Source organism: Rattus norvegicus, chromosome X, assembly GCF_021556685.1.
Source record: "Rattus norvegicus strain SHRSP/BbbUtx chromosome X, alternate assembly SHRSP_T2T, whole genome shotgun sequence".
In the NCBI taxonomy this organism is placed as follows: domain Eukaryota; kingdom Metazoa; phylum Chordata; class Mammalia; order Rodentia; family Muridae; genus Rattus; species Rattus norvegicus.
In genome coordinates, this window is record NC_141554.1 from 92,901,617 (window position 1) to 92,925,060 (window position 23,444).

Genomic DNA, 23,444 nt, shown 5'->3' on the forward strand with positions numbered 1-23,444 from the left:
TAGATAGAAAATAATGTCTGAAGGATAACAGATTATTTTCCCCTCTCTTTTGTGAAATCTTCATACTTCTTTCCTTTTTTCCTCCAAGGCACTACTTCTTTCCTTTTTTATAATTACAATGATTGAATACCAAATTGTTAACTCCTAAACTAAATTGTAGCTATATATCATGACTCTGTTGCTGTTTTTATAGTTATTTATTTAGAAAACTTCCCTAACTTAAACAAAGAAATGCCCATAAACATACAAGAAGCCTACAGAACTCCAAGTAGATTGGACCAGAAAAGAAACTCCTCCCATCACATAATAGACAAGGCTACCCACTCTCTCCGTACTTATTCAATATAGTTCTTGACGTTCTAGATAGAGGAATCAGACAAAAAAGGAGATCAAAGGGATACAGATTGGAAAAGAAGAAGTCAAAATATCACTGCAGATGATATGTAGTATATTTAAGTGATCCCAAAAATTCCACCAGAGAACTACTAAACCTGATAAACAACTTCAGCAAAGTGGCTGGGTATAAAATTAACTCAAATAAATCATTAGCCTTCCTCTACACAAAAGAGAAACAAGCCAAGAAAGAAATTAGGGAAACGACACCCTTCATAATAGTCCCATATAATATAAAATACCTCAGTGTGACTTTAACCAAGCAAGTGAAAGATCTGTACAATAAGAACTTCAAGCATCTGAAGAAAGAAATTGAAGATCTCAGAAGATGGAAAGATCTCCCATGCTCATGGATTGGCAGGATTAATATAGTAAAAATGGCAATTTTACCAAAAGCAATCTACAGATTCAATGCAATCCCCATCAAAATACCAATCCAATTCCTCAGAGAGTTAGATAGGACAATTTGGAATTTCATCTGGAATAACAAAACACCCAGGATAGCTAAAACTATCCTCAACAATAAAAGGACTTCCAGGGGAATCACTATCCCTGAACTCAAGCAGTATTACAGAGCAATAGTGATCAAGACTACATTGTACTGTTGCAGAGACAGACAGATAGATCAGTGGAATAGAATCAAATACCCAGAAATGAACCCAAACACCTATGGTCACTTGATTATTCACAAAGGAGCCAAAACCATCCAATGGAATAAAGATAGCCATTTTCAGCAAATGGTGCTAGTTCAACTGGAGGTCAGCATGTAGAAGAATAGAGATCTATCCATTCTTATCACCCTGTACAAAGCTTAAGTCCAAGTAGATCAAGGACCTCCACATCAAACCAGATACACTTAAACTAATAGAAGAAAAAGTGGGGAATTATCTTGAACACATGGGCACTGGAGAAAATTTCCTGAACAAAACACCAATGGCTTGTGCTCTAAGATCAAGAATCGACAAATGGGATCTCATAAAACTGCAAAGCTTCTGTAAGGCAAAGAACACTGTTGTTAGGACAAAATGGCAACCCACAGATTGGGAAAAGATCTTACCAATCCTACAACTGATAGAGAGCTTATATCCAAAATATACAAAGAACTCACGAAGATAGACCAGAGGGAGAAAAATAACCCTATTAAAAATGGGGTTCAGAGCTAAACAAATAATTCACAGCTGTGCAATGCCGAATGGCTGAGAAATACTTAAAGAAATGTTCAATATCTTTAGTCAAAAGGGAAATGCAAATCAAAACAACCCTGAGATTTCACCTCACACCAGTGAGAATGGCTAAGATCATAAACTCAGGTGACAGCAGACGCTGGGGAGGATGTGGAGAAAAAGGATGGTTGGTGGGATTGCAGACTGGTATAACCGTTCTGGAAATCAGTCTGGAGGTTCCTCAGAAAATTGGACATTGAACTACCTGAGGACCCAGCTATACCTCTCTTGGGTATATACCCAAAAGATCCCCCAACATATAACAAAGATACATGCTCCACTATGCTCATAGCAGCCTTATTTTTAATAACCAGAAGCTCGAAAGTACCCAGATGCCCTTCAACCGAGGAATGGATACAGAAAATGTGGTACATCTACACAATGGAATATTACTCAGCTATCAAAGACATGACTTTATGAAATTCATAGGCAAATGGATGGATCTGGAAAATATCATCGTGAGTGAGGTAACCCAATCACAGAAAAACACACATGGTATGCACTTATTGATAAGTGGAAATTAGCCCAAATGCTCGAATTACCCGAGATTCACAGAACACCTGAAACTCAAAAAGGATGATCAAAATGCAAATGCTTCACTCCTTTAAAAGGGAACAAGACTACCTTTGGTAGGGAATAGGGAGGCAAAGTTTAGAATAGAGGCAGAAGGAACACCCATTCAGTGCCTGCCCCACATGTGGCCCATACACATACACAGCCACCAAACTAGATAAGATGGATGAAGCAAAGAAGTGCAGGCCGACAGGATCCGGATGTAGATCTTTCTTATGAGACTCAGCCAGAATATGGCAAATACTTAGGCAAACGCCAGCGCAAACCACTGAACTGAGAATGGAACCCCGTTGAAGGAATCAGACAAAGGACTGAAAGAGCTTGAAGGGGCTTGAGACCCCATATGAACAACAATGCCAAGCAACCAGAGCTTCCAGGGACTAAGCCATTACCCAAAGACTATACATGGACTGACCCTGGGCTCCAACCTCATAGGTAGCTATAAATAGCCTAGTAAGAGCACCAGTGGAAGGGGAAGCCCTTGACTGAACCCCCGTGAACGTGATTTTTTGGGGGGAGGGTGGTAATGGGGGTAGGATGGGGAGGGGAACTCCTATACCGAAGGGGAGGGTGAGGGGTAATGGGATGTTGGTGTGAAACCCGGAAGGGGAATAACAATCGATATGTAAATAAGAAATACTCAAGTTAATAAAGATGGAAAAAAAAATAAAAGAACAAGCCAGTAAGCAGCACCATTCCATGGCCTTTGTACCAGCTTCTGCCTCCAAGTTTCTGTCCTGTTTGTATTCTTGTGCTGACCTTTTCATTGATAAATAGAGATATGGACCTATAAGCCAAATAAATGTTTTCCTCTTCAAGTTTATTTTGCTCATGTTGTTTCATCACAGCAAAAATAACGCTATTAAGACAATGCCTAAATTCACATTATTTTCATGAATAAAGTCTAACTGATAAATTGAGTATGGTGATGAGTAGTTCTTTTATTTTTTCAAGTTCAACATTAGCTTTTGTAAATATTGATTTTATTTGCCTGATGTAATTGTCGCCTTGGAGACTTATTGTTGAATAAACTCATACTTTAAAGCTCTTTCTGAACTCTGGCTGGCTGGTTCATCTGAACTCTTCTGCCCCAATCATCTCTCATGCTGATTGATACAAACTGGCTTCTCTGGGTTTCTGAGTAAATTGTTCTGCTTAGAAAAAGCTTCCTCTGAATTCCATGAACTGAAGTGCACTTAAGTCAACTGATTTTTACTACACTGACTCAAGTCAACTGAACTGCACTCACTGAAATAACCTCCATTCTTGAGTCATTCTGCACTGCTCTCTTAAATAGTTGTTTTTCCTGGGCAGTTTTCATGAGAGTTGGGTGTATCCCATCTTTAACTCATTCTTTCAAATCTTTTTCTGATGTGATGGTTTGAATATGCTTATCTGAGGGAGTAGCACTATTAGGAGGTGTGGCCTTATTGTAGGTGTTACCTTCTTGGAAGAAGTTTATCACTATGGGAGTAGGCTTTGAGACTCCCCTCCTACCCACTTGGATGAGAGTCTCTCCCAGTTGCCTTAGGATCAAGATGAAAATTTCTCAACAACATCTGCAGCACTATATGTGGTGCATGCTGTCATGCTTTCTATTATGATGACAATGAACTTAGACTTGGAAACTATAAACCCCTACCAATGAAATGTTTGCCTTTGTAAGAATTGCATTGCTCATAATGTTCATTCTAAGCAATGGAAACCCTAATTAAAATTTCTGGTTTTCACTTTATCTGCCCCTCAATTAGACAACAGTTTAAACATGGCTGCTTCCTTCCATAAACTAACCCTTCCTTCATTGTTAAGTTTTAAAGATGCGTAATAAGGCTATGTCTATATTCTATCCATAGAATACTGCATTCCAGGACATGCCTGTCTTCATGTTAAAGTAAGCCATGATATTGGACCAAAACTCATCTACAAGATTTGAATGATATTATTAACTCTTGTTGAAATTTTCTATGGAAAATGAATACTTAATGGGAAAACACTGCATTTGTCCTGTCTTCTATATGTATTTTAAAATACTGTCTTTCTCATGTGTTTTCTTATTTGTGGTTCGAGGCTTTAGTGAAATAGAAATGCATAGATTTTCTTGTATATTTTATTCCAATTTCACTTTAACATATACTATTTTCTTTACTCAATCTAAGACAAACTTTCTACCATTTATTGACCAGACTGCTTTTCATATTAATCAGTCTTTTCAGAAAACTACACTTCAAGTTTGAACTTTAAAGAAAATTCTCCTGAATAGTGAGAATTCTGAAATTTTGTTTTCTTTTAAAAAAAACAGGAATTTTACAAGAATATGATCTTGTTTTAATCCTAGGTATAAGATATCAGGTTGTTTCCTATTGTCCAGAAGAGCTGAGTATGATGTGCCTTGTACTCAAGCAGGGCTATGATTTTGCCAGCTGCAGATAGTTTCTGTGGTTGTGTAATATTTGGAAATCTCGTGACTCTTCAGAGGGTTTATAAACACTAGAGCCCAAAGAATGATGGTGGGTTTTTGGGTTGTTGTTTGGTTGCTGTTCATGTGTTGCTATTGCTCACTGTAGGTCACAGTGTGTTAAGTAATCATGAGTAAAAAGTATAAAACAACAAGAAGAAATTAGCTACCAGATAGCAAAGATCAAACTTACTCCAAGGAACTTGATGTCTCTAATCAGTAAGATGTAGGCATGTCATTCTTTTCATCTCTATCATTTTTTCTCTCTTATGTAATATTAGGGGATTTGAAAGAACGAACGAAAAGGAATGAAAAAGGGTTGAAGAAAGAACTCACAAAGTAGAAAGAAAAAGTTCTACTCCATTATGTTACCAACATGCTCTTTAAAATTTCTCTTATAGAAAAATTATTTAGTATCTTTGACAAGTTATATATAAAATAATATTAACTTATTACATTCAAAGATAATCATCTCATTAACTATGCTCCATTTTGGGAAGACTTGGTGTAATGGCTAGTTTTGTGTGTCAACTTGACACAAGCTGGAGTTATCACAGAGAATGGAGCCTCAGTTGTGGAAAGGCCTCCATGAGACCCAGGTGTAGGGCATGATCAAGGAGGGAAGACCCAGCCCATTGTGGGTGGTGCTGTCCTTGGGATGATGGTCTTGGGTTCTATGAGACAGCAGACTTAGCAAGACAGGGGATTCAAGCCAGTAAGTAACATCCCTCCATGGCCTTTGAATCAGCTCCTGTTCCTGACCTGCTTGATTTCCAGTCCTGACTTCCTTTGATGATGAACATCAATGGTGAAGTAAGCTGAATAAACCCTTTCCTCCCCAACTTGCTTCTTGGTCAGGATTTTTGTGCAGAAATAGGAAACCAGTCTGTGATATGTGGGCATATGCTTGGCCCAGGAAGTGGCACTATTAGAAGGTGAGGCCTTGTTGGAGGAAGTGTGTCACAATCGGGCAAGCTTGGAGACCGTTCTCCTAGCTCCTCCTAGGATGCTGAGGCTGTTCCTGGTTTCCTTCCAATGAAGATGTAGAACTCAGCTCCTCCTGCACCATGCCTTCCTGGATGTTGCCATGCTTCCACCTTGATGATAGTGGATTGAATCTCTGAACCTGTAAGCCAGCCCCAATCAAATGTTGTCCTTTATAAAACTTACATTGGTCATGGTGTCTGATCACAGCAATAAAACCCTAACTAGCACACTGACTAGTGCAGCTGGTAATGATAAAAATTACTGCTATTAACTCTTATTCCACTATATTATGAAGAAGAATGGACTGAAATTCCTAGTGTGATAATGCAAGGAGTCATCATCTTCCAGCTAGTGGTTCTCCTGTAAAAGAATAATGCAGAGGGAGAAAAATGTTTAGTTCTCTCATACACTGAGATAATATACAAGAAGTTTCCAATCCAAAGTGCCTTTTATCACCCCACATTTTTTTCTCATCTTCAGAGTTAGCAGAGGAATTTGAAAACTTTTCTTATGTACTTAACCAAATTCACCAATAGAGAATAATAGACTTCACTCTTCATTTATTATTAAAAAATTATTGCATTGACTTGTGTGTGTGTCTGTGTGTGTGTGTGTGTGTGTGTGTGTGTGTGTGTGTGTGTGTGTGTGGTGTGTCTTCATGCAATAGTTCTGTGGAATTTTGAGGATGACATTAAGAAGTCAGTATCTCCTTCTACTTTGCGGTTACTGGGAATTGAGCATAGGTTGTTCATAAAGTTGAAAAGCTCTTTACCTACTGATATATGTCATCGATTTTGGGGTATTGTTTCTTTGTTTTGTTTTTAATAGAATCTTAATATACCTGAGAAGATGGAATTCATGCTACAGGAAGAAAGCTGAAAAACAAGAATCAAGCACAGATACACTATCCCAGAATATTGTGTTATTGTGTTATATATATCTTCCTGAAAACAAATTATTTTCCTTCTAAATTGGTTTCTGTCACTTTCCCTCATATATGAAGAAGCAACTTACATTTTAAACTACTTTACACATCTTTGAATATCATACATTGTGTGATACACATGTGAATTTTCACTTTTAGGTATTTTTTTGCCACTCTGTCCAGTTAGCATTCACTTCATAAGGGTCAATTAGTGAGAACTGGAAAGGTAGTTACTAACATTATATGGTATTACAAAGGAGGATGATATAAATTCAATGCCTGGGACATAATTCGAGGTAAAAGGAGAGCACCAACTCGATAACCATATTATGTTACCCCTACATGGTTGTTATGACACTGCCACCTCTGAGATGATGAATTAAAATGTATATACCTTATGGAAATTTTATTTCAAATACATAATTCTCTACTTCCAGAAGATAACATGCTGATATTAGAATTAAGACAGGTAGCAAAATATGAGGGAGTAAAAGGAATGGCATTACCCCCTATTTTATTGATGTTACATTCAAAAAAATCAAGAAATGCTATTTTAGTAAAACCTACAATAGAAAGGGATTTTAGTTCAGGTTCCTGAAAAAGGCCATGGCTCTCTAATACCATGATGATATAAACTACCTCCAAAAAATTTCTACATAATGATATCAACATACTATGGAAACTATGTTATTTCCATTTTACTTAGTAACAATAAGTTACTTGCCAGATTTACACAAAAATAATGCTTATTGAGAAGCTAGTAATTTCTTTTGAAATGTTTAGGATGAGAAAATGTTATGAGAGAATGAAATATATATGCATATAAATTCTCTCTCTCTGCTCTACATTCTATACTCTACACTCAGTACTTACTTTTTAACAGTTTTATGTACTAAGAATGTGAGCTGTTTAAATCTAATAACTATAAATAAATGTAAGAATAGTTTTCAATTAGTTTATTGTCTCTACTGTTGCTTTCGGGATACCAGATGGTAAAGAGACTTTTTTTGTTTCTATATCACTGCTCAATCCCAAGGTTAAGAGTGTTTCAATGTTATAAATTCTGCTAACATCTTTAAGTCTAAAGACAATGGTGCATTTCATTAAATTTCGCATGGTTGGTATTCAGTAATTTTCCAATTTTAAAGAATTGTCACAATTTTGTTTGAGTGGTCTTTGCAAGAAACCTACTACTTACAGTTTGATAATCTTTTAAATAAACTGATAAAACAGATTTTAAAAATATTGTGATGAGTATTTATTTAGAACTGATATTTCTTACCAATAAGCAATTAAGGATATTCAAAGATTAATTTAACATTATATTACAATAATAGTGTTAATGTAAAATTATCAAAATATGGTGTTGGCTTATAAAAACAGGAAAATATGATATTTCTTCATTGTAATTGTGTTTGTTATGGTCATGGAAGTTTGATCAAACCAATAAAATTTATGATGAAAAAAGAATCAACTAGGTAAGCATGCACAAAACAAAGTTTGATAAAATAATGGAAGAAAACTTCACAGTTTCTCCATATAAGCCAACAGTATTTCCTCTCATATAGCTGAAACATCTATTTGACAGTATTCACAGAGTTTAAAAAATGTCTACTTACTATTATCTCTAAATTTATATTCCCTTTAAACTCATATTTTGGAAACTCATTTTGATTGTGATGGACTCAAGAAATAGAGACTTTGGGGAAGTAAATAAATTATGGGACACTGAAAGCAGCTGCTTTATTTGTGTCCCTTTGGGTCACCTCCTCCCACAATCCTTTTCCCCACCCCCTTTCCCATCTGGGTAGGTGGGGGCACATTGCATATACTCTCACCCTGGCACTTATATTTTTTAGAGGCTAGGGACTTACTCTCTTACTGAAGCCAGACAAAGCAGCTCTGATGGTAGAACACATCCCAAGTACAGGCAACAGCTGCTGGGATAGCCCCTACTTTACTCCTGTTGTTCAGAACCCACACGAAGGTCAAACTGCACATCTATTACATATGAGTGCGGAGCCCTAGGTCCAACATGGGTCCAACCTATGGTTGATGGTTCAGAATGTGAAAACTACTTCAGTCCATGTTTATTGAATCCATTCATCTTCCTGTGAAGTTCCTATCCCCTTAGGTACCTACAATCTTTCCTCCTATCCTTCCATAAGAATCCTCAAGCTCCACTCACTGTTTGGCTGTGGGTATCTGGAGTCAGGTGCCAGTTGGATCCTCCCAGTGACAACATGCTTCTGTCTGTAAGCACAAGAGAGCATCATTAATATTGGTAGGGATTGGCGCTTGCCCACGGGCTGTTTATTGGTTAGCTATTTCCTCAGTGTCTGCTCCCTCCACCATGTCTGCATTACTTGTAAAAAGTATAAATTTTGGTTTGAAAGTTTTGTGTGTGAGTTGATTTCTATTGTTCCATTGGTATTCCTTTCTGGATACAGAATGTGGCCCCTTCATATTCCATATCGACAATGTAGTGAGTCCACAGCTATGGTCACCCCCATTGATTCTTGGGCTCTTCCCTTTTCCCAGGTCATGTTTGGTCCTCGAGATGTACCCCATCCCATTCACCCCATCAGTTGCAGATTTTGATTCTTAATTTAATCTATCTTGTTTTCCTTTAACTTAATACATACCTTAATTAGGGATTTAGTGTTGTGAACAGTAACCGTGTGTGTGTGTGTGTGTGTGTGTGTGTGTGTGTGTTCCTCATATTTTTTCTCTTTTTTTCTGTGCTGAAATTTTATTCTCTATCTACAGCAGGGGATGATGTTTGTATATCCAGTGAGACTGTTGATGAAAATGTTTTTTATTTGTGGGTATTTCTCACTTGGATATAGTTTTGGATTAAAGATTGAGACTTTTGTCTCCCTCCTTTTTCAGTGTTGAGATCTCATCAGGCAGACCTATATAGACAGATCTTATGCATGCTACTAGACTCTGTTAGTTCATAGGTACATGGGTCCTGCTGTATTTAGAAGGCCATTTTTTTCCTTAGTGTCATCCAGCCCCTCTGGTTCTTAAGATTTGTCTTCTTGTTGTTCGTCAGGGTTTCCTGAGCCCCAAGGGAAGCTATTTCATGGACATATCCCAGTGAGAAGTGAGTGATTCAAGGTGTGACTATCTGCACATTTTCCAGTTGTGGATTATACTTGTTCCCTTAGTATAAATGTCACTTTTATTTCCACAGATGAAGTAATAACATGATAGCCTTACAAAGCTTTACAAACACATTGCTTGGAGTGAGCCCAGATAATTTCTATATAACTATCCTTAGTCTTAATCATGGAAGCTTCTAGCCTCCATACATATCTGAACTTCTGCAAGACTGAACCTTGAAGGTTTCAGCTTTCAGCCTCCATCTGTTAACTTGGGTCTAGAGTATTTCAGTCTCTGAGATTTATTGCTGAATAAACTTATTCCTTTTACCTCTTTCTGAACTCTGGCTGGCTGGTTCAACTCAGCTGTTGTAGCTCAAACTCCACTCCAAGTTTAGTGATTTGTTTCTTTTGGCTTATGACCGAAATGGTCCAATTGGAAAAAAATGTCTCTGAACTCCACAAATAGACTATATGAACGTAAAGGAACTGAATGGCACTGCTTTCACTCAACTGAACTCAACTATATTCAACTGAATTGCTCCAACCTGAACTTAACCTCTTTCTCTACAGTCTCTTCAGTAGTCTCTCCTGTCTGTTCTTGTTAAATTTAAGCATATCATATCTCTGACTCATGCTGTCAAATCTTTCTTTAATTTGTCACTTTGTCTGCCCCTTGATTAGGTGTCACTGTTTGGGAATAAAGGTGTTTACTAAAGATGTGTGAATAGAGATTCAGGCCAGAGGGATTGAAGTTGTATACTAAGGTTGTGCCTGTATTCCAAGCAGATCATAGAGACCTAGGTCTTTGGATATATTCCTTGGTCAGAGTTGCCATGTTGCTGAAATAAGAGACCTTCACACCAGATGATTACTGAGCAAGGCACTGATCTGTGAACATAAAATAATATTATTATGAATCACTTTACTGTTAAGTTCCTTTAGGAGAAAAGTAGTATTTTTGTTTTCCCTCGTCAGACCTAGTTTTAGCTTCCTTTCCAACTGAATGCTGTTGGAGATGAGTTCTATTGCAGGGTTACTACTGATGTGATAAAAATCCATGAGAAAAAGCAACTTGTGAGGAAAGTATTTATTTGGCTTGTTTCCCCATTCATCACTGAAGAAAGTCAAGGTAGGAACCTAAGCAGTAGCTGATGCAGAGACAATGGGATATTTTGGCTTAATCGATAGTATTTCATACCTTACACTGCATGCTTTATTACAGAACCAGGGTCCAGCAGCCTATTGGTGGCACTGCCCCCTAATAAGTTGGGCCTTTCTCTATTAATCAGTAATTAAGAAATTACTCTACAGGATCAATCTTGGAGGCATTTTCTCAGTTGAAGTTCCATCCTCTATGATGACTCTAGATTGAGCAATGTTGGCTAAAAACTAGCCTAGATGGGTTTCATTTCATGGACTGGGCCTTACATTAAATAGGATATTACTGCCAAGACTTTTGTGCCATTATTGTATCAGCATATCCTGCAGACAGTTCAATACCATAGTTAAAAAGTTTTCTAACTGGATTACTGTTTACCTTTCTCCTCTCGTATCTTGCAGAATAACTTTTATTACCTTGAACACTACTTAGTAGATGTTAGGGGCCTAGCTAGCTACAAGCTTCATTTCTCCATGTTCAATGAGATAAGAATGCGCTGTCCGTAACAATCAGATATTTCCCTATTGATTGATACTAATTAGATTGTTGTTAAATTGATTGCTGTTTAAAACAATTAGTTTTCCCAAATATCAATTTTAAGAAAATTGTTTTAGTGTCTTCCAACCACTTATATTGCTCACCCATTGCTTATTTATCTCTCTTAGACACATTATATGGAGATCTTATTTTATTATTAATAATATTAAATAAAAAATTTACTTATTTGAATTCCAAATGTTCCCAACGCTCCTGGCACATCCTCACATACTCCATCTCTCCATCCCACATCTACTTCTACTCTGAAAGTGTACCACCCTGGGTATCCCCCAACTCTGGGGTATCTGGTCTCTGCAGAGTTATACATATCCTATTCCACTGAGCCCAGAACAGGCAGTCCTAAGCCCCATATGTGTCAGGGTCCTTGGACAAACCCTTGTATGCTTTTTAGCTAGTGTCTCAGTCTATGGGAGCTACCAAAGGTCCAGGTTAGTTGACACTGTTGGTCTTCCTGTGGGGTTGCCATCCCCTTTAGTTCTTTCAATTCTTCTCCTAACTCTTCCATAGGGGTCCCCAACCTCCATCCAATGCTTGTCTGTGAGTATCTGCATTATCTCAGACAGATGTTGGTAGAGCCTCTCAGAGGACTGACATACTAGGCTCCTGTCTTCAAACTCAACATAGCATCAGGGATAGTGTCAGGGATTGGTGCACACCCATGAGATGGATCCCAACTTAAGCTTTTTACTGGTTGGCTATTCCTTCAGTCTTTGCTTCGTTTTTGTCCCTGCATTTCTTTTAGACAGAAACATACTGGGTTAAAAGTTTTATAGGTGTGTTAGGGTCCCCATCCCTCTACTGGGGGGCTTCCATATTCCCAATGTTGTGTGCATTTTGGTTAGGGTTACCCTCAATGAAACCACAGCTCTACCTCAGTTGCTGCATATGTCCATTAATTCTTCTGGTCCCCCATTTCTCTCTCCTTTCTCTGTAACAATGGGTCTTACCCCATCCCAGTTCACACCCAGGTTCCTAACTTCCTCTGCCTCCTATGATTATTGTTCCCCTTTTCAATGAAATTTAAGAATCCTGATTTGGGACCTCCTTGTTATTTAATTTCTTTGGTTCTGTGTGGTATATCATGAATATTTTTTTTATTTTGGGCTAATAACAACTTTTCAGTGGGTAAATACCATGCATAACATTTTACATCTGGGTTATCTCACCCAGGATGATATTTTCTAGTTCCAATATTTGCTGCAAAATTCAAGATGTCCTTGCTTTTAATAGCTATATTGCATTCAATTGTGTAAATGAACCACATTTTCTGTGTCAGTTCTTCCACTGAGGGACAAACTGGGTTCCAGTTTTTGGCTATTATGAGTAAGTTGGCTGTGAATATAGTGTAGCATGTGTTCTTGTGATATGTTGGAGTATCTTTTGGGTATATGACCAGGAGCTGGGTCTATAGGTATAATGATTTGCAATTTATTGAGGAAAAGCCAAATTGATTTCCAGAGTGGTTGCACAAGTTTATACTCCCACCAGTAACATATTTACCTAGCATATGCTATCATTTGATTTTTGATCTTAGCATTTTGTTGGTATAAGGTAGAATCTCAGGGTCATTTTGATTTGCATTGTCCTGATGGCTAAGGATGTTGAACATTTCCTTCAGTGCTTCTCTACCATCTGATATTCTTCTTTTAAGACTTCTTTATTTAGCTCTGTATCCCACTTATTTTTGAATTGTATTATCTGGTTTGTTCGAGTCTAACTTATTGAGTTCCTTACAAATTTTTAATATTAACTCTCTTCAGTTAGTGAACACCTTTCCCCAATCTGTAGACTTCCGTTTTGTAATGCTGACAGTGGCCTTTGCTTTAAGAACAATTTCAAAAGGTCCTATTTATTGATCATTGGTCTTAGAGTATGAACAATTGATGTTCTGTTCAGAAAATTGTCTCCTGTGCCAATACATACAAAGTTATTTCACATTTTCTCTTCTATTAGATTCAGTGTACCTGTTTTTATGTTGAGGTCCATGATTAAACTTTTACTTGAGCTTTGTGCAGGATATATTTATATTTCCATTCCTCTACATGCATACCTTAGACAAGAACTATTTGTTGAAGATGTTTTCACTTTTCCACTGCATGGTTTTGTCTTCTTTGTCTAAAATAAAGTGTCCATAGGTGTGTGAGTTTATTTCAGGATCTTCAAATTGATTCCCACGATCAACCTTTCTGACTTGTAACCAATATGATTCAGTTTTTATATTTATTGTTCTGTAGTACAGCTTGAGGTTATAGAAAGTTGTTCCTCCACAAGTTCTTTTATTGTTCCAAATTATTTGGGCTATCAAGGCTTTTTGTTTTTTTGTGTTTGTTTGTTTTGTTTTATGTCCATATGAAGTTGTAAATTGCTAGTTCAATGTCTATAACAAATGAGTTGCAATTTAATAGGAATTGTATTGAATCTGTAGATTGCTTTTGATAAGGTATCTATTTTCACTATGGTATGCTATCTATTTTCACTATGTAATTTCTACTGATCCATGGGCACGGGAGATCATTCTAAATTTGAAGTTCTTCCTCAATTTTTTTTCTCCAGGGACTTGATATTCTTGTCCTTGAGATCTTTCACTTTCATGGTTAGAGTTACACACAGATATTTTATATTATTTGTGGGTCTCATGAACTGTGTTATTTCCCTAAATTGTTCAGCCCAATTATTGTTTGTATAAAGGAGGACTAATGATTTCTTTGAGTCAATTTTATATCCAGTTGCATTGCTGAAGTTGTTTATCAGATGTAGAAGTACTCTCTTAGAATTTTGGTAGTCACTTATACATATGATCATATACTAGAATAGTGATACCCTAACAATTTATTTTCTAATTTGTTTCCCCTTAATCTCCTTTTTTTTGTCTTATTGTTGTAGCTAGAACTTCATATAACATTTTGAATAGAAACAATAGTGGGCAGTCATTTTTTTGTCCCTAATTTTAATGGAATTGCTGTAATTTTCTGTCCATTTAATTTGCTATGAGTTATTTGTTATATATTGCTTTTATTGGGTTTAGGTATGTGGCTTGAACTCCTGATCTATCCATGACTTTTAGCATTAAGGGTTATTAGATTTTGTTGAAGGTTTTCGTCAGTGTCTATTGTTATGCCTTCTTTCCCTCTTCTGGTTTGGTTAATTTGGATACTGTCACTTACTCTTTTAGATAGTTTGGCTAAGGATTTGTTTATCTTGCTGATTTTGTCAATGAAGTACCTCTTGGTTATGATGATTCTTGTTATTATTCTCTTTGTTTCTAACTCGTGTTTTTCAGCTCCAATTTTGACTAAGTCCTGCCATCTACTCCTCTTGGGTGTTTGCTTCTTTTTGATCTAAAGACTTCAGGTGTACTGATAATTTGGTAGTATAGTGTCTCTCCCATTACTATTTGAAGGCATTTAGTGCTATGAATTGTCTTGTTAGCACTGCTTTCATTGTGTCCCATAAATCTGGATATGCTATGTATTCATTTTTATTGAATTTTAGAGGGTATTCATTTTTTTTCCTTTTTTCCTCTATGACCAAGTTATCATTAAGTAGAGAGTTTTCATAAGTATGTGGGCTTTCTGTTACTTCTGTTGTTATTGAAGACCAGACTTAGTCTGTGATGATCTGATAGATGCAAGGGGTAGTTTCAACCTTCTTGTCTCTGTTGACACTTGTTTTGTGTCTAATTATATGAAGATTTTTGGAGAAGGTTCTGGGATGTAATGAGAAGGTATCTTTTATTTTGGGGGGGTTGTTCTATAGATATATGTTAAATTCATATGGTTCATAACTTCTGTTAGTTTCCTTGTGTCTGTGTTTAGTTTCTGTTTTAATGACTTGTTCATGAATGAGAGTGGAGTTGCTGACATCTCTCTACTATTATTTTGTGCTTTTCAGTGTGTATTTGAGATTTAGTAACGTTTTTGATGTTTTTGTTGTTGTTGCTTTTTACTGAATGTTTGTGCCCTTGAATTTAAGGCATAGATGTTTAGAATGGAGACTGCATCACGGTAGACTTACTATGTATTTTTATCTTAGAGATCCTCCACTTGTGATTTCTTTATTCTCTCTATTTTCATTTTTTGTTCTTGGACAGTTTTGTTCATTTCCTTCTTCTGTTTGATTGTATGCTTTTCTATTTTCCAATATTTCTTTATGAGATTTATTTGTGTCATCTTTAAGGTCTTGTACCTGTATTTATGTAAGGGAATTATTTAAAACCTCTTTAATTTCCTCTATCATCTTCATGATGTTAGATTTACAGTCAGAATCTTACTCTTCAGGTGTCTTAGGAGATTAGGGAATGCTGTAGTAGGGGAACTGCATTCTAATGGTACAAAATTACATTGGCTTTTTTGATTACTTTCTTTGGCTTGCCTTTTGACATCTGAATATCATGGGTGTCACCTAGCAGTTGTGCAGTCTACTGGAACAGATCTCCTCAGGGGCAAAAGCAGCTGTGTTTCTCTGATTAGAGCAAACCTCTTGGGTGACAGGCTATTATATGTTTCTACTTTGATCAGCCTTCATGTGGCCCTAGTCAGAGAAGGTGTATTAGAAGACAGGCTGAGTTTTGGGTAAGGAACAGGTTCTTCAATCAAGTCTTAGTGCAGGTGACACGCAGACCAGGAGGTAGGTGTGGCTCAGACAGGATACGGCAGGGCCATGTACCACTAAGCTCTGTGGGTTCCCAGTTGGTGTGAGTATTGGGCAAGAATCTCAACTTTATCATTTTTTAGAGAAGTCCTCCTTGGAGACAGACAGTGTTGTGGGTTGGGGAATCTGGCATGCCAATCTGCCTCAGGTATAGGTAAAAATTCTGGACAGAAAAGTGATAGGGAGAGATCTTATTTTGGTACTTGTTTTTGCTTTCATTTTTTAAAATTTTAAATATTTACTTATCTTTTATTTATGTGTTTGAGCATTTGTTCTGAATGACTATATATCTGGTGGCAGGGGGCTGGTGTATTCAGAAGCAAATGCTAAATTTCTGAAACTGGAATTATAGATTTCTGTGAAACATGTGGGTATTAGAAACAAAATCTATGTAATTATAAGAAGGAAGCTAGTTCTCTTAAGCACTGAGATATTGTTCATTCTTTCTGCTTTCCTATTCAAAGTCTTTACCTTTGTCTATGCTTTCCTTGAAATGAAATTAATAAGCTTTGAACATCGTGGAACATGTGTCCTTGTTATATGTTGGAGCTGCTATTGGGTAGTACCCAGTGGTGGTATAGCTGGATCCTTAGGTAGAACTATTTCCAATTTTCTGAGGAAACCAGAGAATGATTTCCAGAGTGGTTGTATCAGCTTATAATCCCCCCAACAATGGAGGAGTGTTCCTCTTTCTCCACATCCCGGCCAGCATCTGTTGTCACCTGAGTTTTCGATCTTAGCCATTATGACTGGTGTGAGGTGGAATCTCAGAGTTGTTTTGATTTGCATTTCCCTGATGAATAAGGATGTTGAACATTTCTTTATGTACTTCTCATCTATTAGACATATCTCAGCTGATAATTCTTTGTTTAGCTCTGTTGCCCATTTTTAATAGGGTTATTTGCTTCTCTGGATTCTAACTCCTTGAGTTCTTTGTATATATTGGATACTAATGATAAGATTGTAAATAATGGACGTGAAACAGGAACTTTGTGAATTTAGGTCTGATTACATTATGACAATGTTCGTCTATTAAAAACTAAAGACAATGTTTATAGTCTGTATGCTAGTAACAGTTCAATATTTTTACTGAAAATTACATTTGTTCCTTTTTTATGGACATGAGGAACATTCCTGAGAATTTCCATCCAATTTTATACAAATGAAGATGAACAAAGACCAAGTCTCACCTGTTGCTTCTCAATTTTCCCCAGATCAAAATAAACAACATGTCAACCTGTAATATTTGGGGTACCATGTTTAACTATTCTAGTATTTTCGCTTAATCCTGAAGGCAGAAATGTTACACCTACATAAATTATGTCAGTTATTATTATTAATTATTATTATTGTATTTATGTGTTTATTTGTTTTATGAGGCATGGTTTCTCTGTGCAAAAGCTCTACAATTTTAGTTGTCATGGAACTTGCTTCATAGACTAGGCTGGCCTTGATTTCAGAGGTCTGTTGGCTTCTTTCAGATTGCTGGGATTAATGGCATATGTCACCACACTCAGCATATATCAATTATTTTTATATTGATTTTTTAATGTGAAAATTCATTCCAAGAACTTAAAACTTAAAAAAAGTTATTGACCTATTTTTCCTACATGCCACAATCCAAAAATACAAGGTTGGGTCTATTTCTTAGCTAATGAAATATTGCATCAATATATGTGAATATGAAATTTTATGGGTGGCAAGACTTGGAGTGATTTTTATTGATCTCTGTCAGCACGTAAATGGACAAAGAAAATGTGACACATTCATACAATAAAATTTTATTCAACTATAAAGAAAAATGAAATAATATTTCCATAAAATTGGGAGAATTAAAAGTTGTTTGGTGAAATAATCTAGACAGAAATATATACTGTACAAATTTTGTATTTTTGAACTATAAATTTGTGTGTGTGTGTGTCTGTGTGTGTGTGTGTATGTGTGTGCACACAGGAGTGTGTGTGTATGTAGGCTGAAAAATAACCATGCTTATAGGAGGTTTGTAATATAACATGCAAATTATGTGAATAAATTAACTCCTGAAGTAATACTTGTCACACAGAAATTTCAAAAATAAAAATGTTCTTATATTATTCATATTATGATATCATCTCTAGAATATTTTCTTTTATTTCTTTCAACATTATTTTATGCTTTTCATGCTTGTTTGGTTTTTTTGAGAGAGTTTTACTGTGTAGACTTAGCTAGAAGTCTCTGTGTAGATCAGGATAGTTTTGAACTCATAGACATCTGCCTAAAGTCATAGACTGTCATGCCCAGCTACTTGCCCTTAGAATTTCTTATGTAGTTCAGGTAGCTATATATCTGACCAATTATTTACCAATTTATTTTTATTTATCTGTAAATCTTCATATCATCTGCCTTTGGTGATTCCTTTGGATTTATCCTATAAAAAATTATAAAAATCATTTAAAATTAATTTCTTAGTTTAGTCAGAAAAGTTTGCTATGAATAAAGAGGTAATATAGGAGCCCTCCTATCATGCCCACTAACATTTTATTAAGATGATTGGTTTTACACCTTCTTTTTGTCTTCTTTATTTTTCTTCTGGGTGCAGTGATATTTTTTCATGGTGTTCAAGAGAGTAGGACTCCTGAGGCCCCATTAATTATTATAGGGAACTGGGATGGAAACTATGAGTTAGATGGTCAGTGTTGGGGGAAGAGGTGGAACAGGAGCTCCTCAGTGACTAAGGGCAACTCTCTCGCTCTCATGTCCTTGCTGTGGTGGGTAGTCCAGAGTTTCTTACTGCTTGCAAGCCATGAGGTCCACCACCCTGTTGCTGTAGAAATATTCATTGTCATACCAGGAAATGAGCTGTACATAGTTTTCATTGAGAGCAATGCCAGCCACAGCATCAAAGATGTAAAATGGGAGTTGCTGTTGAAGTCGCAGGAGACAACCTGGTCTCATTGTGGCTCAGAATGTCCTTTAGTGGGCCCCCAGATGTCTGCTTTACCACATTCTTTATGTCATCATACTTGACCGGTTTCTCCAGGCAGCACACCAGACCTACAATGGATGCATTGGGGGTAAGAATATAGAAGAACTTCCATGATGCCAAAGTTGCCATGGATGATCTTGGCCAGACAGACTAAGAAGTTGGTGGTATAGAATGCATTGCTGACAATCTTGAGTGGGTTCTTATATTTATTATGGTTGACACCCATCACAAACATGGGGGTATCAGTAGGAGGGGCAGAGATGAAGACACTCTTCAAGAGACCCCTGGCCTTCTCTATGATGGTGAAGTTCCAGTAGACCCAAAAACATACTTAACACCAGTTTTACACCATTTAATATTAAAGGATCTCACTTCTGGAAGATGATAATGCATTTCCTGTTGTTGACAAGCTTCCCATTCTCAGCCTTGACTGTTCCTTTGAACTTGGTAGAGTCATACTGACACATGGAGACCATATAGTTGATATCAATAAAGGAGTCATTGATGGCAAAAATCTCCAGGTTGCCAGGTATAGACTAGGGGTAGCTCTGGTAACAAAGCTCCCAATACACTCAAACCCATTTCCAATGAACTTCACTATTTTATCTATGGGAGGAGGCTGGTACTGTATAATAAAATGCAGCTGTATGTGCAAATGGAAGGAACAGAGAGCTCAATTTATCTTCTTTGGATTGGATACTGGATTGAATTATGAAAATGTAAATTATTGTATTTATTGTACATTTTCTTTATTTACACTTCAAATGTTATCCTCTTTTCCAGTTTTCCCTCTAGAAACCCCTGATCCCATCCCCCTGTTCCTGCTTCAACAAGGGTATACACTCACCTACTTACTTACTCCTTTCCTCCTCTCTGCCCTGGAATTTGCACTAAGGCATCAAGCTTTCACAGGACCAATGGCTTCTCCTCCCATTGATGTCCCAGAAGGCCATCCTCTGCAGTATATGCAGCTGGAGCCACCAGTTGCTCCAGTGTACTCTTTTGTGTGTGTGTGTGTGTGTGTGTGTGTGTGTGTGTGTGTGTGTGTGTGTGTGGATTAGTTATTGGGAACTCTGAGTTATTTGGTTATTTGATATTGTTGTTATTCCTATGTGAAAACCCCTTCAGCTCCTTCAGACATCTCTCTAACTCCTCCATTGGGATCCCTGTGGTCATTCCAATGGTTGGCTTCAAGCATCTGCCTCTGCATTTGAGAGATTCTGGCAGAGCCTCTCATGTTACAGCTCTATCAGACTCCTTTCAGCTAGCACTTCTTGGTATCCAAAATAGTTTCTGCATTTGGTGACTGTATATATGATGAATGCTCCTGTGGGGCATTCTCTGGATGCCCCAGATGCACTAACTTCAGTTAGTGCAACAGAGTTTGTCTCCATATTTCCTCTTGTGAATATTTTGTTCCCCCTTCTAAGAAGGATTGAAGCATCCATACTTTGGTTTTCCTTCTTTACTTCTTCTTTAACTTCATGTTGTCTGTAAATTGTATCTTAGTTATTCCTAGCTTTTGCGCTAATATCCAATTATCAGTAAGTGCATACAATGTTTTTTGTTTTTGTTTTTCTGTTTTGTTTTGTTTTGTTTTGGTTGTTTGATTTTTTTGTTGTTGTTTTGTTTGTTTGTTTATTTTTTTGTATTTTGAGGGTTGGGTTACCTCACTCAGCATAACATTTTCTAGTTCCATCCACTTGCTTGCGAATTTCATGAAGTCATTGTTTTTAATAGCTGAGTAGCCACATTTTCTGTATCCATTCCTCTGTTGAAGGACATTTGGCTTCTTTTCAGCTTTTGGATATTATAAATAAGGCTGCTATGAGCATAGTGGAACATGTGTCCTTGTTATATGTTGGAGCATATTTTGGGTATATGACCAGGAATAGTACAGCTGGGTCCTCCAGGTAGTACTATGACCAATTTTCTGAAGAACCACAAGATTGATTTCCAGAGTGGTTGTACCAGTTTGCAATCCCACCAACAATGGAGGAGTGTTCCTCTTTCTCCACATTCTTGCCAGCATCTGCTGTCACCTGAGATTTTTATCTTAGCCATTCTGACTAGTGTGAGGTAGAATTTCAAAGTTGCTTTGATTTGCATTTCCCAGATGACTAAGGATGTTGAACATTTCTTAATGTGCTTGTGGCCATTCCATATTCCTTACTTGAGAATTCTTTGTTTAACTATGTACTCCACTTTTTAATAGGGTTATTTGATTTTCTGGAGTATAAATTTTTGAGTTCTTTTTATACTTTGGGATTTAGCCATCTAATGGATGTAGGTTTGATAAAGATCTTTTCCCAATCTGCTGCTTGTCATTTTGTTCTGTTGAGAGTGTCCTTTGTCTTACAGAAGCTACTCAATTATATGAGGTTGCATTTGTCAATTCTTGATCTTAGAGCATAAGTTGCTGGTGTTTTGTTCAGGAAAATTTCCCCCTTTCTCATGTGTTTTAAGCTCTTCTCTACTTTATTTTCTATTAGATTCAGAGTATGTGGTTTTATGTGGAGGTTCTTAATCCACTTGGACTTGAGTTTTCCAGAAGGAGATAATTATGGATTAATGTGCACTCTTCTACATGCTCACATCCAGTTCAATCAGCATCATTTTGAAAATGCTGTCATTTATTCACTGGATGGTTTTAACTCCTTTGTAAAAAGTCAAGTGACTATAATTATGTAGGTTCATTTCTAGGCCTTCAATTCTGTATCATTGATCTAATTTCCTGTATCTGTACTAATACCTTACTGTTTTTTTTTATCACTATTGTTCAATAATACAGCTTGAAGTCATGAATGATAATTCCCCCAGAAGTAATTTTATTGTTGAGGATAGTTTTCCCTATCTTGTTTTTTTCTATTCCATATAAATTTGCAAATTGCTCTTTTTAACTCTCTGAAGAATTGAGTTTGAATTTTGATGGGGATTACATTGAGTCTGTAGATTGCTTCAGCAAGAAGGACATTAAATTTTACTATATTAATCCTGCCAACCCATGTGAATTGGAGATCTTTCCATCTGAGATCTTCTTTGATTTCTTTCTTCAGAGACTTGAAGTTCTTGTCATACAGATCTTTCACTTGCTTGATTAGAGTCACACCGAGGTATTTTACATTATTTGTGACTACTGTGCTCTTGGTTATTTCCTATCACCTGGGAGTCTAGATCTTTCTGTGATCCTGTGATTCTGGGCATTTCATAGCACCTGGCAATTGGGCTCACCCTGGTTGTTATAAAAGTAGATGCAGAGCCCAGGTTTGCTCTTGTTTCAGGTTCAAACCAGATGGAACCCATTCCCCTAGGGCTGGGCAGGGGTTCCTGCATCCCTGGCTCCTTGAGGACCCATTTACTCTGGTTTTCGTGGTAGATGTTGTTGCTTCTCCTTTGACCTGGGCATTTTAGAGCACCTAGGAGTCAGGCTCCCTCTGTGTGTTGTAGCAGTAGGTGTGGAACCAGTGCCCAAAGTCTGCTCATGGCACTGGTTCAGATTGGAAGGCATCTACAAAATGTAAATAAACCACAAAAATGAAAATTACTTCTTTGATTAATATATATGAATTAATAAATTTAAAGAAATGATATTATGACAATACATAATTGTTCAAATAAAGACAGTGTGCTAATTCATAATCAAGTATTCTTTACTATGTTCAGGCATTTGCTTCCTACATGCATTACGTATTTTGCTATTATAAGAAATACAGGTAATCAAAACTTTACTCAAATTTCAAGATCAAAGAAACACTCTATTAAATAGATTATTTTTCTTTTGAACTATAAGGATATTTCTAATACACTTCATTTTATGAATGTCTTTATACATGAAAGATGTTAATAATAAAGTAAATAACGTTGTGTAGCAATATTTAAAACTGTGCTTCAGAAGGTTGCTAAATATGAGCTTCATTATTAAATGTTTAACATTATTATAATGTCTCCTACAAGAGCTAATGATGATTAAATAAGTCTTCATATATTTAGCACTCAATATGTAATAAATTTAAATATAATTTATACACTTTATAAAATGTCATGTACCATTTTGATAACTTGAATACATTTTATAATTTTTCTCTGGTAACAAAGGCCTAATGTCCACTGAACCATGGAGGCAAATGTGTGTGTATGTGTGTGTGTGTGTGTGTGTGTGTGTGTGTTATATAGGTGTGAATGTGGTTACAAGTGTGGGCTTATATAGGCAGATATTGAGTATCTTCCTCTATTTCACTCAACTAATTTTTTTGAGACAAATTCTCTCACTGAATCACAGCTTAATAACTAAGCTAGACTGACTGACCAGTGAGCTCCATCAATCCCCCTGTCTCTGGCTCCTCAGTAGACGTATCATAGGAATCTGTCTCTCAAAGATTTTACATGACTGCTGGGAATCCAAATTCAAATTCTTAGGTTTATGTTGCAGACATTTTATTGATACAG

At 36.6% G+C, this 23,444-nt stretch overlaps 1 pseudogene; it reads right to left on the reverse strand.

The window, feature by feature from the left end:
- Nucleotides 1-18,799: 18,799 nt before the first annotated feature.
- On the reverse strand, nucleotides 18,800-22,301 carry LOC147998296 (glyceraldehyde-3-phosphate dehydrogenase pseudogene; annotated as a pseudogene).
- Nucleotides 22,302-23,444: the final 1,143 nt, after the last annotated feature.